Source organism: Callorhinus ursinus, unplaced genomic scaffold, assembly GCF_003265705.2.
Source record: "Callorhinus ursinus isolate GAN/ISIS: 27379988/994484 unplaced genomic scaffold, GSC_fseal_2.0 scaffold4, whole genome shotgun sequence".
Lineage (NCBI taxonomy): Eukaryota > Metazoa > Chordata > Mammalia > Carnivora > Otariidae > Callorhinus > Callorhinus ursinus.
The window spans coordinates 35180092-35193279 of record NW_027397066.1 but is presented as its reverse complement, the minus strand read 5'-3'; the positions used below and the strand labels follow the sequence as shown (position 1 = coordinate 35193279).

Sequence of the window (13188 nt, the reverse complement as noted above, 5' to 3'; positions counted from 1 at the left end):
TATGATCCCTTAAGAAAAAAACAAAATGGAAAAAGCTAAGACTAGACAATATTTATCTTCACTTAGAATGAAGACATCTTACATACTTCTTAAAACTGCATGAGAAAACTTAATGCTAGTAAGTTTGCAATAAACACTCTCAAATATAGCTGCTAAGAATGTAAATTTTAATTTTTTAAAAAAAGTAAATTGGCAATATCTACCAAATCTGTTTGTTCCAATTCTGATAACATAAACTAAAGATACCATTCAAAATGCAGACAATAATTTATACTGTGAAACACTTATCTTTAAATACATTTAGAGATTTATATATTTCAAGATATATATGCTGCCTTTATAATGAAAAATAGCAAACAGTGTTAAAGGCTAAAAGACTTAGATGTAATCAGATTTAATCAATATAAAAGTCTGAGTGTAAGAGATGGTTATATGAAAGGAAGGAAGGAAGGAAGGAAGGAAGGAAGGAAGGAAGGAAGGAAGGAAGGAAGGAAGGAAGAGATCTACCTGTGTAATGTGTGCAAATTCCAGATTCTGCCAGTAAAGGGAAGGCATGTGCTCTTCTCTTCCTCTAATTCCTTTCCTGTTGGCTGGAATGTGGGAGTGAAGGTGGAAAATGGAAGCCCCATGTTCATGATAGCAAATCCACAAGGTAGAGCTTGCATCTCCAACACAGAAACCTCCCCATACCGCCCTTGATTTCTGTACCCGCTGTATCCAGCTTCTGGGCACCTACTCAATTCAATGTTCTAAATGACAACATGGCATAACTATATACATAATCAGCTACAAAAATTAATAAGTTTTTCTCATTGATCAAAATTTAGCAACACACCTGTAAAGGTTTGGGTATATCTGTGTGCCAGAGCTGACGGATGAGAAACAGGATATAGATCTGTGCCCCATTCTTATACCATTTAAAAAGATCAGAATCTACCTGTCTTATACTTTAAAACAATGTCATTAACAAAATGCATTGAGCTATTCCAGAAAAAAACAGATCAAGTTCTTAAGGAGAATTTAAAAACTGCCCTGGAAAATATTCATAAATAAGCCTCTAAAGCAAACTATTTAAAGTTACATCAGAGATTGCTAATTGTGCCCCAATATTCATCTTCCTCTACTCCTTCGGTAATAGAACCATTAATTTCTAACTGGGAACAGGTTGAAATTTACATTTCACAGTCTTCCTTATAGCTAGACATGGCAACGTAACTAGATCCTGGCCAACAGGATGTAAGTAGAAATAGTCTATGAAAACACGAGTAAGTGTTCTTCCTTAAAGGTCAGGGTGTATCCTTACCCTTCCTCATTCATGCTGGCTAAGAGCAGACATGAGATTTGTATCTGGAGCAGACATCTTGGACCATGAGTTACAAGCTATATGTTAAGATGGCAGGGAGACCTGATGGAAGGAACCTGAGTCCCTCATGTTTGTGGAGTTTCCTTATTAGCTGTGGATTGTCTACTTCCGCTTCCTGTTTATGAGAAAGAGAAATAAATCTCTGCCTTCTTTAAGTCACTCTCACTTTGGGCTTCCTGTTAATCCTAACTATCACAAAGATCAGAAACATATCATTATGCTGTGCTCCCAAAAGTATCAGAAGGGAATGCAGACAATACAAAATCTACTACTATGGAAAAATCAATGCATAATTAAAGGATTTTAAGATGGGAGTCATTATCACAGGTCAGCAACATTTACCAATACCTCAAGAATATCAATTAGTTGTTTCTTTATCTCTTTTAGTTCTCCAAATTGTAAATCCTGTGATGCATAAAAGTTCCCCAGTCATAGCCTCTCTGCTGACTCATTAAAAAAAACCAGTGAGATAACTGCTTTGTTATTTTATAGTGTACTCTAGAGAATTATCTTCCTATGTTATACAAGAAAAATTAAAAATATAGCCACTTTCAAAAATCAGCTGTAGAGCTCTATGGTGCCATCACAAATCTGGCAATTGGCCCAGATTGAAATGTATTGAATATTTTGTTGAAACCAGAAAAAAACACGCCCCAGATGGACGGTGTGAGAAGAGAAGCAGCTGTTGTATATATTTCCTAGTCTCTCCATGATTGAGTTCTAGAGAAAAACTGCCTGCTGAAAAACTGCTTGCTGAAAAATTTCAAAAAGGTGACTGTTTTTTACTCTAATGCTTACTTCAGGTATATGAACCACAGGAAAATAGAAAGAATGATAGAATTTAGGCATGTCTCCAGAGCAGCATGTTAGGAATAAAGAGAAACAAGCCGTCTGGCTCATCTGGTGTGGTAATGAGGCATTTGGTGGGGGTGACGGTCAAAATGGATCAGGCACAGCTACTGGAGAGTACAAAGAATTCAGAAGATTGAGGGAACTTGATTAACTATAAATGACCTATACCTACAAACACTGCCACTCGCATACACATAAGCAAAAAAAAAAAAAAATGTTCAACAGGTATGTCTCGAAAATGTAACAAACCATGGAATGACAATTTTCAGTAAACCATCACCATTTCCCAATATCCCAGATTTCTCCTTAAGGAATACAAAGACAACTGACCTCAGTGCAATTCAAAGATGGCTAAACATTAGTAATCACTCAAGAATAATGGCAATACCAATTTATATAAAAATTGCTTAATTGTTAAAATATTAAAGTCTGATAAAGATACAGACTAGTTGTTGTCTTTGCCTTGCTTCCTTCTAAAGGGAATAGTTTTCAGAAGCTCTCAAAAAAATTAAGAAGTTACAGTGAGAATCAGCCACATGAATAACAAATAGCAATGTGTGTAATTGAAGAAAAGAAGTCAGGAGGCCAAAAGGGAGCACGCTCATATATCACCACTTGTCACCAATTGCAGGCTCAATTGAAGAGGCGTACCTCACACTCCCGAAAGGAAAAAGCTTTACTCCAGCAGGAAGAAGGCAGATTTTCCCCGTGTCTGGCAACAGCCCAGCCAATAACAAACCGCCATAACTCATCCAATGAGAAGCCACGACACTTTCAACTTTCACTGTACCCCAATGGACTTTTTGTTTATAACAGCCCTTTCCGACTACACACTATCCTCTATAAAAGTGTGTTCCTTTCCTTTACTCTCCAGACTTGCCTGTGGCTTTTGCTATAGTATGCTTGTCCGAAATTTTAATTCCTTTGCTATTCCTGAATAAGCCCATTTTGCTGATAAAAAAAAAACAACTCTATATTTTACTTTTAAGGTTGACAAATTGAATGAGAAAAAAATAGTAATAAATGTCCCTTTTAAGGTCTTTTTTTTAAATCCCATAACCTTTTGTGGTTAAGCTTTTATGGTCCCTCAAAAGCCACCGATTTTTAGAAGATATCTTAACATGATTACAGAGAGTGAATATAAAGAACAAAAAAATTGAAAGTAGTTTAAAAACTACCATAAATAGTATTTTTAAATGATTTTCTTCTGAAATTCTAATATTTGGGAACTAAAAATGAAAGTAGACATACCCCAAACTAAGATTCCATAAATAATGTGTTGCTTACTCTGAACACCAGAAGTATTTCTTAAAACATAATCACTGCTTTTCATCACAAAGGAATTTGAAAGATCACTTTCCTCTTCCAGAGAGATCAGGAAAGATAAAAAATGATAATCAATAGCTGTCATTTTAATCAAGGAGTACGGCCTTTAGACCTTTACTTTCCCCTTCCCACGTTTCCTTCTGACACAGTCATCTGGAACAGCATTTAAGAGAATTATTTCAAAAAAAAAAAAAAAAAGAGGGAGAGAGAATTACTTCTAAATTTCACCAATATTGTGGCCAGGTTTAACCTAGCCCATATGTGTCCTTTGTGCATATTACAGAAAGGCACTCTTTCTTCCAGAGTGCAGTCTCTTGATCTTGTCACAATGCATAGCTTGTCAGTCAGCCTCTCTTCCTGGCCAGGAGCCCTAGGGCAGACAGGGCACAGTCTGTCCAATATCCATGGCAGCCCTGCTTGCACCTGAAAGATTAAAGTTGTTTGCCTCAAATTCTTTTCTCAAAAAACTCTGAGAAATTTCCTCCCCCTCCATGGTTATACTGTGCTTATACAACCTTTAATGGAAGAATCAGGAGAAAAGTTAAAGAAATAAATTCCTAGGAGCTTTATTTAAAGTAACAGAAGAGGGGCACCTGGGTGGCTCAGTGGGTTAAGCATCTGCCTTATGCTCAAGTCATGATCTCAGGTCCTGGGTTCGTGCCCCACGTCAGGCTCCCTGACCAGCAGGGTGTCTGCTTCTCCCTCTCTCTCTGCAGCTCCCCCTGCTTGTGCTGTCTCTCTCAAATAAATAAAATCTTTTAAAAAATAAAAATAAAAAAATAAAGCAACAGAAGATTTGTTCTGAAGTTTTGCAAATGTACTTCTAACATCCAACCCACTTACCCAACCACGGACTTAGGCTTCCTCTGAGCTTTCCAGCACTTAGAGGGCACAATTTTCAAGAAAACCAGAAGGAACGCTCAGTTGGTTAAGCGACTGCCTTCGGCTCAGGTCATGATCCCGGAGTCCCGGGATCGAGTCCCGCCATTGGGCTCCCTGCTCGGCGAGGAGCCTGCTTCTCCCTCTGACCCTCCCCCCTCTCATGTACTCTCTCTCTCTCATTCTCGCTCTCTGAAATAAATAAATCTTTAAAAAAAAAAAAGAAAGAAAACCAGAAGGAACACAGCTAGAAAATCATTATATTCAGCTACTTTAATTTTTCTTAATCTCCATTTTAAAGATAATCCTATTTTTCCCAGTTTTTTTTCCTATCATGCTTTTTAAAGTATATATATTAATTCACAAGTCTAAATGATCATAGACTTCTTTAATAATTTAATTTTAACATGGCATTTTTATCTAAAACAAGACTACTTTTTAAATAATGTTTGTAGTCTCTTTAGAATAACGAATGTAACTTACTACCTTTAACCCAATTCACTCACTCTAGCACAAATCAAATTTTATTTTCTCACAATTCATCATGTTTATATTTTTCATGTATTCTACAAGTTGTTTCCAAACATTGTGACCTATTTTATAACTTTTATTCAAGAAACATAAGATTCTCTGAATCTTAGTCATTTCTTTTCCCCTCAGCAATATTAAAACTTGAAGATGACTCATATTATCAGAGAAAATATAGAGATCCTCTTCTCACAACAACTGAATATATGTGTGTGTGTGAGTATATATAGCATAATAATATAACATATGCCATAATCTCATGTATATAAAATACTTGTTGAAGACCACTGAACTCACAAAGATATAAAAATGCACCAGAGAACATATCTTTGACCCCAATTCAAAGCAGATTTCTCTTAAAAATAGGCTACAAATACAGAAATTTGGGTGAAAAATCAGATCTAAAAGATTCTCTCTGGCCATTCTTCCTCCCTCCACTCTGCCCCAAATATGTCAACCAAGTCCTAAAGAGTAACAGAGACTACAAGAGTAAGGGGCTGACCCATCCCATTGGCTACACAAATCATCAAATCTCTTCTATTTCTTCTATTTAGGTACAAACCCAGTGACCATACAGTTAGTATCATTCATTAAAAATTACAATGTATTATGCTTCAAAAAATGATAGAAATGATAATGATAATGATTAGTAAATGATGATAACATATACATGCATACATATACACATTCATGCATACATTGATAGATGCATACCTAATACATAATACATACAAAATAAAGGGGAGAGAAAAAGGGGGAAATGATGGAGCAGAAGAATGCCAGTTAATAAATGTAGAAATAATAAAATTAGAAAAATCACCCTTTTGCAACCCCCCCTATGTGATACTGATGCTAACACCACTGAGTGACAAGTTGAAGAACAGGTTTCAGAGCATCATCTCACATATCACTTTTCATTTATAAGAGGAAGCAGTTCCTTTATGTTGCAGAGATCTAAGTAGACATCAAGTAACTAAATAACCAAATTGTTCATTATCAAGAATGGCACAAACAGACATCATGTGCTTCCTAACATGATGCAACAGGAAGTACGCAAATGGGAAGTGGGACATTCTTCTAGACAATGAGCCCACACTCCAAAAATGTCAAGAGCATGAAAGCAAACAAACAAACAAAAAGAAGGACTATTCTAGATGAAGGAGATGAAAAAGACATGACAACAAAATGCATTGCATGATTTCTGTTGAATATTGAATTTAAAAAAAAAACTATAAGGGGCAGCACCTAGGTGGCACAGAAGGTTAAGCATCTGACTCTTGGTTTCAGCTCAGGTCACAATCTTAGGGTCATGGGATCCAGCCCCGTGTCCCATACAGCTTGTGCTCAGCAGAGTCTGCTTAAGACTCTCTCCCTCTCTTCCTGCCCTTCCCCACCACGCTCATGCATGCTCTCTCTCTCTCTCTCTCTCAAATAAGTAAATAAATCTGAAAAAAAAAATATAGGGGACTTTTTCTTTAATAATTGAAGAAATTAGAATATGGACTGTACATTTAATTATATTATTGAACAACTGTTGAATCTATTCAATGTACTAGTAGTATTGTGGGTGTGTAAGAAAAGTTCTTCTTGGAGAAACATACTAAATAATTTAGAGCTGAATTGTTATAACATCTGCAATTTGTTTTCAAATAGCTCAGGAAAATGTGTGTGCATGATACACAAACACAGCATTGAGATTTTCAAAATAAATTGTGGAAGAAAAGAGCTAAAGGGAAAAGGAAGGAAAGTTAGTTAATTGATCTGGAAGTGCCTCCAGATAATTCCTTGGAGTAGGTAGTTCCCATTATATCATTGAAACGCTATGTTAGAGGCAAATAAATATATATTATGATATTACATAATAAGTAATATGAAAGTATAATCACCTCTGAAAAAAATGTCCAAACAGTTTAACTCAAAGATGAAATTCAGTTAACAGTTAAAATTACCCGGAAGCAGCATGGAACCTAAACTCTACAACCAGGTAATAGTGAATTTTAACCTCAGTTTTGCTATTTATTAGATGGGCATGATCCCCAACATTAACTGGACATTTCTTGGATTTCTTTTCTGTAAAACACAGATAATAATACTTAACCCATATGGTTGCCTGACAATTAAATGTTGTAATGCTGCCGGTCAGTGGGTCTCAAACATTAGTTGCACCAGGCACCTGGATCTGTAAGACCTGGCCCCACTCCAAGTTTTCCAATTCAGTAGGTCTGGGATGGAGCTCAAGAACGTGCATTTCCAACAAGTTCCCAGGTGATTCTGATGCTGCTGGTCTAGAGACCATACTTTGAGAATTGAGACTATATTGATATTCAAATAGAAAATTGTGCACTCCACCAGCAACGATACAGGGAGAAATCTGGTCCACCACCCCTCAGGGTGGTCTTTATTACCTTGAATGTGCTCCATCACCACCTATTGTGACTTGCACATTTTTTTTTCCTTCAGATGGAAGATCCTCACCCTTCCCATCCCTGCCCTGATCCTAAACACACATAAACCTCTCACTTGCCAAGAACTGAATACATACAGCATGGAAACTGCACTGACTTAGTTCCACCTGTTTCTTCCCTGAAAGTGAATGTCATATGTAAAACAAAACATGACAGTCTGATTATACTAGATTCTCCTTACCCCACCCCTGGGACATAACCTCCAGGATGGTCAGACAGATCCAAATCTTCAGTACCAGACTCAGAAAACTCATTGCCATAGGCCTCATGTGCCCCGGCTTAGATCCTCCTTTTTCATATCACTGTCCGGATCAATTCTAAGCTTACCCTGCACTCTGATTTGGGATTGGGGGCCTCGACCCCTCATGGATAGTTATCAGAGGAATAGAATAATAGACTGTAAAGAGTATGGCTCCAGAGACCCAAAGAATCCTAGCGTGATTACTAGATACGAGGCTCTTACAGTCCCTTGAGCCTTAGTTTGCTAATCTGTACAATGGGAAAAACATAACTTGATTCATAAGATGAAAGGAGATAATGTATATAAAAGCACTGAGCTCAGTATCTGACTACAGTAAACATAAGATATGTTAGATTTAAAAAAAATTGGACTGATGATGAAGAGGACAATGACAATTGATAAAGGAAGGACAAGAAAAACCTTCCTATTGGTGAAATTAAACCTTTGGCTATTCCCTGGCCAGCTTCTGTTCTACAATTCTCCCTCCACCTTAGACTCCCACCAGGCCTCATAGCCCAGTAACAGGACTCTGAAAACCAAATTAAAAATCTTTCTGATGGCTGTCTTAAATCCTAAGACCAATGAATGGGCATTCTGTTCTTCCAATGGTATAAAGGATTTTTAAAGGGTAATGGGAACAATTACTAAGCTTCATGGAATTTCTTAATGGTGGAGATGTTTCCAAGGCCCTCTTTATGCAGGGCCCTGAGGGTGGATGCTGGAAACATTTCCCCAAATAAAACTAGAACACAGTGCTCTATTCTGCAATCTCATGAGATGGAATCCTGAGTGAGAGACAATAAGCAGTAGATGACAGAGCAATGGACTGAGTTAGCACAGCTGGATGTCAGTCAGGGGCTCTCACCAAGAACCAGCTATAGGGCCTTGGACATTATTTTGGAGTCCTCACTTACCGCATGTGTAAAATAAATACTCATTCTGTAGGCTCTCTTCTACCTTTCACAAATGATGGTTATCTCTGTCTCAACTTTGGCTCTGGATAAGCCTTCTAACCTGGAAGAAGAATCATATGATTGATATAGAGGGTTGTTCAGTTCATGAAAAGTCCTGACATCTGGGGTGCTTGGGTGGCTCAGTTGTTAAGCATCTGCCTTCGGCTCAGGTCATGATCCCAGGGTCCTGGGATCAAGCCCTGTATTGGGCTCCCTGCTCCAGGGGAAGCCTGCTTCTCCCTCTCCCGCTCCCCCTGCTTGTGTTCCCTCTCTTGCTGTGTCTCTCTCCGTCAAATAAATAAATAAAATCTTAAAAAAAAAAAAATCCTGACATTCACCCTGTAGCTGGCCTCAAGAACCAGATCACAATTGTAAGGAACCACCTTGAATAGAGAACAGAAGAAAATAATACTTTGTTAAAGTAAGTTTTATGGAAAGGTAGTCAAAAACCTCACAGGTATATACTTACCATATTGACATTTTTATAGCTCCATGTATGCCCTAAAGAAAGAAAATAAATGCTTTTAACCTTTAAAAAAAAGCTATAATCGGTAACAAAACAGGTTGAACAGCATGATTTGATTTTTGAAGAATATAAAGAGAGTTGTACACACCAAGGTAATAATGGTATTTATCACTCAGTGAGAGTTACAGATTTTTAAATTTTTTTAATTGTCAATATTTTCTTGTTTTCTGCTTTTGTAATAATAAGCAATACATAATATTCTGAATCCTGCTTCTCTCTCTGTCTTGCATTCTTTTACAGTTTCTCTGCCTGGAAAATAATTCAGAATACTATACTTCTAATCTTTTCATGGATAAAAAGAAAAGCCATTCATAGCTCCCTAGCATGTCTTCCAAAGAGAACAATTTTTTTTCCATTAAACTCTAACTCAATCTTTATTGAGGTCCTTTAGGTTAATATCCTTAATTGTAACTGTTTCTCACAAAAAAAATAAGTACATGCTCAGCCTTCCATCAAAAGGTGTTGCAGGTTTCAGAGCTCAGATTCACCTGCTTGTCCTAAAACTAGTTATAGGGGTTTTTACATTGGGTCCCTTAACAGCTTGAAGGAGGTGGAAAAGCAGAGAATTGACAACATGGATTCAAATTCTACTCTAGGTTGAATCATGACTGCCATTCTCAAGTTGTACAGCCCTGAGCCTTTTACTCACCCTCCCATATTTTGTTTTCTCATCTGCAAAACGAGCACACAATGTCGCTAGGACTAAATGAAATCCTACTTATAAAGAGGATAGTTCAGTACCTGAAAAACAACAGGTACTTATTAGAGCATTTGATGGCCCAATAAATTCAACTCTAATTAATTCTAAAATAAAAATTATGCTCCTTCTCAAATAACTTCAGAAACTAAGCTTATACAGTCTGATCCTAAATCTGATTCCATCCTCAGCTTTTCCCTGTTTCTGAGAGAAATAAATACACTTGAATATACTTTGGGCAATTTTTCTGCTTTGATTTTAATATATAAAAACTCTTACCTACTGTTTCTCAATTTGAAGATCTTTTAAATGTGCAAATGAGCAATTTCTATTTCTTAATAAAAAGATTATTATTTCTCAGAAGTAGAATTAGTATCTAATCAATCTAACTATACAAACACAAAATTTTTGAGCTGGAGGATAATAAAGACGTAGGCACGTCTTTTCCATTCAGACAGATGCCTGTTAACATAAACTTACATTTACATATTCAAAATATTATTTTTGAGGTCCTAACACTGAAATAAAAAGACTGTTAAATAGAATATTCAGGGGTGCCTGGGTGGCTCAGTCGTTAAGCGTCTGCCTTCGGCTCAGGTCATGATCCCAGGGTCCTGGGATCGAACCCCACATCGGGCTCCATGCTCCGCGGGAAGCCTGCTTCTCCCTCTCCCACTCCCCCTGCTTCTCCCTCTCCCACTCCCCCTGCTTGTGTTCCTGCTCTCACTCTTTGTCAAATAAATAAATAAATAAAATCTTTAAAAAAAAAAAACAGAAGATTCAAAGGGGATGGCCCAGACACACTAGTGCTATGTAAATGGGGAAAGTACTTAGCCCATCTTCCAAAGTGGTTTATAATAATACCTACTTCACAGAGACACTGTGAGAATTTGATGAGAAAATAAATAATTTAGCAGAATCTGAATACAGTAAGTGCTTATTAAATGTTATGATTATCATTATTTTTTATTGCTGAGAAAATATAAGCACTGAAGTTAATTCCTCAAGATTTTTTAAAAGAAGACTGTATCAGAATAATTTCCCATGAAAATCACAATGTATCCTGGTCTATTTTCAAAGTTCATTCCTTGACAAATTATTCTTCTTGCTACTTCCTTGGCCAGCTTAAGAGAAAACCTCTTTAATTCTCTTACTTCGAAGTTATCCCTATGGGAGTACATTCACCTGGTTGAACTCAGCCCTTTACAGTGGGTAATTAGAAATTATTTTTCTTTTTAACCATGAAACCATTTAAACACATAAGAGTACAAAAGGCAATGGGAAAGACACCTGTAAATGAAACAATGCTAAATTACCAAGTTTAACATGTGTTAAAACATTGCTTTCTTTACTTCAATTCTCTCACTTTGCTTTCTAAAAAATGAAATGTTATAGATACATCTATATCCTCAACCTGCCATTTCATTCCTCAGCAGTAACCACTATCCTAACGTTGGTGTGTATTATATTCACGATGTTTTTCTACTTTTATTATGTATGTAGAATCCATAAATAGTACTATTTCTAAATTTTATATAAATTATACTTTAAGTATCCTTTACAACTGATTTTTGTTTACTCAGCATTGCATTTTTTAAATTAACTATCTATTCATGTAGGGCTGGACCATTCATTATAAATCCTGCATACTAATTGTTTGAATAAACCATGGTTTATGTGTTTATTCACTGTTAAGTGGATTATTTCCTGTATTACAAACTTGCTCAGATAATCTCCCTGTGTACAAGTGCCTGGGTTTTTCTAGGGTAGAGAAGTATCTTGGCAAGGCTGATGAATCTTCAGCTTTACAAAGTACTCCCAAATTGCTCTCCAAAGTCATCAAACCAATTTACACTTCAACCAACATGGACGTGATTTCATCTTCTCCCACACCCTTACTACTATCTGGTATCATTATATACACTGAATTTTTCCAACTTGCTATTGATATATATTTTCACATCTGCCTGAATTATTTGCCAATCCAATCATTTGCCAGGAATCTCATAATACCATTTTCTGGAAAAAGTCTGTAATACGAGAAAAAGAGCAAATGAACGCATGATTCTAACAATTCAATCATTCATGAAAGATATCTTTTTAAATGAAAAGACCAAATCAAGGAAGGAAGGGGATGGATCAACATCTGAAAGTATAAATATGAATCAAAAAAGCATGTTCTTCTTATAAGGTAGCCACAGGTAAACCAGCACAAAAGAAATCTTAAAAGTTTAATTCCTGTTCTGCAGTTTAGGACCAACTAGATTATACTAATTCCTTAAGAAACCACAAAAGCTGTAATTTCCTCTTTGTATCTTTCAGAAGCTGGGTAGAAGTATATAATGTAAAATGTAAATGTAAAAATCAATAAATTTTGCTTGTTGAGAGCTCATATTCCATTTAGTTGGTAAATCAAGATTAGCTCAATCATTTATGTATCAGTTGAGAATAAATTAATAAGTTTGGTGCAGTAGGTTGCTTCTACATAAAGGGAACTGAATACAAATCTTTCATGTTACAAATGTGCTTGCTACTTGGCCTTCATAAAAATAAAAACCACAATGTGTAAGACTGTTGAATCACAGACCTGTACCTCTGAAACAAATAATACATTATATGCTAAAAAGAAAAAAAAGAAGATAGCAGGAGGGGAAAAATGAAGGGAGGAAATCGGAGGGGGAGATGACATTAGAGACTATGGACTCTGAGAAACAAACTGAGGGTTCTAGAGGGGAGGGGGGTGGAGGGATGGGTTAGCCTGGTGATGGGTATTAAAGAGGGTACATACTGCATGGAGCACTAGGTGTTATATGCAAACAATGAATCATGGAACACTACATCAAAAACTAATGATGTAATGTATGGTGATTAACATAACAATAAAAAATAATAATAATAAAATAAATAAATAAATAAATAAAAACCACAGTGGTCCTATGAATATGAATGCCAATAGTTTTACACAAAGGAATATTAAACACATTAAACTATTACGTGTTCTTGCCTACCAATATTGTACTCATCTCCAGAAAAAAGTTATAATGAGTAACCCTGGCCTTGATAAATGTAATTTTTGTTTTTTGTTGTTGTTGTTTTTGCTTCTGTCATTATTGATTTGGTTATTCTATTTTCATTTATACTTTCTACCATTGAAAATTTGGTAATATTCAGCTGTGTAAACTGTGTCTTTATCTGGTCAAGTCATTGGGATTTATTCTAGGTAACCTCGTCACAAGGAACATAGAAACTTCTAGAAATAAAGTCTTTACAGATACATGGAAAAATAAAGCTGATGCATGGTACTGGCACATTACATGCTAAGAAGCCATGAAGCTGCTTTGATCTTGATCACAATAAG

General features: G+C 36.2%; 1 protein-coding gene across 9 annotated transcripts in view; it reads right to left on the bottom strand.

Moving 5' to 3' along the window:
* The window catches only part of LOC112835727 (glutaredoxin domain-containing cysteine-rich protein 1), a 300261-nt gene that overhangs the window by 265291 nt on the left and 21782 nt on the right, over positions 1 to 13188 (bottom strand). For 4 of the 9 annotated variants that reach the window (XR_012377897.1, XR_012377895.1, XR_012377894.1 and 1 more), the window contains exon 3: positions 9077 to 9108. The exons of the other annotated variants lie outside the window; for them this stretch is intronic. The gene's annotated coding sequence lies outside the window, so the exon portion shown is untranslated. The remainder of the gene's footprint in view (positions 1 to 9076; positions 9109 to 13188) is intronic. 9 annotated transcript variants of the gene reach the window in all.